Source organism: Oratosquilla oratoria, chromosome 42, assembly GCF_046742065.1.
Source record: "Oratosquilla oratoria isolate Oo_2021 chromosome 42, ASM4674206v1, whole genome shotgun sequence".
Classification (NCBI taxonomy): Eukaryota; Metazoa; Arthropoda; class Malacostraca; order Stomatopoda; family Squillidae; genus Oratosquilla; species Oratosquilla oratoria.
In genome coordinates, this window is record NC_134818.1 from 2,735,413 (window position 1) to 2,737,912 (window position 2,500).

Below are 2,500 nucleotides of genomic sequence, written 5' to 3' on the forward strand. Positions count from 1 at the left end.
GGAGAGAGGTGGAGGGAGAGGAAGGGAGGAGAGGGGAGGAGAAGGAAAGGGAGGGAGGGTGAGTGGAGGGGAAGGAAGGGTAGGGGGAAGGAAGAGGAGGGGAGGGGAGAGGAGGTGAGGGGAGGGGAGTGGAGGTGAGGAGAAGGGAGGGGAGAGGAGGGGAAGGGAGGGGAGGGGAAGGGAGGGGAGGGGAAGGGAGGGGAGGGGAAGGGAGGGGAGGGGAAGGGAGGGGAGGGGAAGGGAGGGGAGGGGAAGGGAGGGGAGGGAGAGGGATGAAGGGAGGGGAAATGGCAGTAAAGAAAGGAAGGGGAGGAAAAAAGAGGAGGAAAGAAGAGGAGAGGGGAGGAAAGATGGGAGGGGAAGTGAAAGCAAAGAGCGTAAGAGAGGGGATACGAGAAGGAAGGGAGGGAGAGGGAGAGAGGGGAAGGAAGGAGAGGGAGGGGAGGGAAGAGTGAGAAAGAAGACACTGTGAGAGAGGGGGAGAGGACAAAGTGAGAGAGGGGATCTGGGAGGTAGTGGGGGAGAAGGTGGGAGAGGGGAGAAGAGGGGAGAAAGGGGAGAGAGGGGAGAAGGGAGAAGAGGGAGAAGAGAGAAGAGGGGAGAGGGGAGAGAGGAGAAGAGGGGAGAGGGGAGAAGAGGGGAGAGGAGAGAAGAGGGGAGAGGGGAGAAGAGGAGAGAGGGGAAAAGAGGGGAGAGGGGAAAAGAGGGGAGAGGGGAAAAGAGGGGAGAGGGTAAAAGAGAGGAGAGGAAAGAAGGGAAAAGAGGAGGAGAAGAGGCGAGAAGAGGAAAAGAGGGGAGAGGGGGGGAGAGGGGAGAGGGAAGAAGATGGGAGAAGATGGGAGTAGAGGGGAGAAGAGGGAAGAAGAGGGAAGAGGGGAGAAGAGGGGAGAAGAGGGGAGAGGGAAGAGGGGAGAAGAGGGGAGAGGGAAGAGGGGAGAAGAGGGAAGAGAGGAGAAGAGGGAAGAGGGGAGAAGAGAGGAGAAGAGAGGAGAGAAGAGAGGAGAGAAGAGGGGAGAAGAGGGGAGAAGCTGTGCTGGCATCGGCGCCAAGATCGCCCGGCATGCCCTGACGTCAGACGTGGCCACTTTGGTTGGGCATGTGACGAGGCGACGTGACGTCACGACGCATTCCTCCTTTGCGTGACGTCACAGACATACATATGTGCGCGTCACAACACCGTCACGCTGTGTGCGTTCGCTCACACATGGGCCCCCTGAGTCCCCTAATCATGTGACTTTGGGTGATGTACAGGTAGAGGGAGGAGGCGGAGGAGGAGGAGGAGGAGGAGGAGGAGGAGGAGGAGGAGGAGGAGGAGGAGGGAAGAGGAGGAGGAGGGGGAGGAGGAATAGAAGAAGGAAGGATAGTAACAGGAAGAGGAGGAGGAGGAAAAGGAGAAGGAGGAAGAAGAGTTGGAGGTAGTAGAGAGGGTGGAAGAGGATGATGAAAAGAAGGAGGAGGAGGAGGAGGAAGGGAGGAAGAGCAAGAGGAGGAGGAGGAGGAGAGAGAAGAGGTGGAGGAAGAGAAGAAAGAGAAGGAGAACCAGGAAGATGATGAAGGGAGGGAGGGAGAGAGGGAGGGAGAGAGGGAGGGAGAATGTGGAGAGAGAAAGGGAGTGGAAGGAATTGAGAATGGAGTGGAGTGAAGTGGAGTGAAGTGGAGTGGAGTGAAGTTTTCCGGTGCGATGAGGAAGCGTTGGGGAAGTGGAGGGGGGAAGTGGAGGGGGAAGTGGAGGGGTGGAAGTGGAGGGGTGGAAGTGGAGGGGTGGAAGTGGAGGGGTGGAAGTGGAGGGAGGATGTGGAGGGAGGATGTGGAGGGAGGATGTGGAGGGACAGAGGGAGTGGAGGGAATAGAGAATGGAGTGGAGAGGACTTCCGGTGGTATGGGGAAGTGGAGGAGGGAAGTGGAGGAGGGAAGTGGAGGGGGAAGTGGGGAAGGAAGTGGAGGGGGAGGGAAGTGGAGTGGGGAGGGAAGTGGAGGTAATGGAAAATGGAGTGAAGTGAGAGGACTTTCGGTGCCATGAGGAAGTGGAAGAAGGAAGTGGAAGAAGGAAGTGGAGGGGGAAGTGGAGGGGGGAAGTGGAGGGAAGTGGAGGTGGAGGTGAAGGAATGGAGGAAACTGAAAGTCATGTGATAGGATGTTTTGTGGAGTGGTGGAAGGGGGCAGTGGAAGATACGATAAGAGCTGATGTGGAGGGGACGGGTGTAGTATGTGGAGGGGGAGGAGGTGGCAATAAGATTAGTTTTTATGCTTATTGGTGAACCACAAGATTTCTTTTATTGCTGTGCTCATTGATGGGGCTGCTGTTTTCTTTTCTTTTTTCTTTTTTTAAGAGTTCTTTTATGAGTTGGAGTATTTTTACAGTAGTTTTTGCTGTACTCGTTCATTGGGTAGATTGTTTAGAACGATATTTCATTATAATCATTTACATTTTTTTTTTTTTTTTTAGATTAATCTTATTTCGTTTCTGTTATGCTCATTTTTTTTTTTAGATTAATTTTAT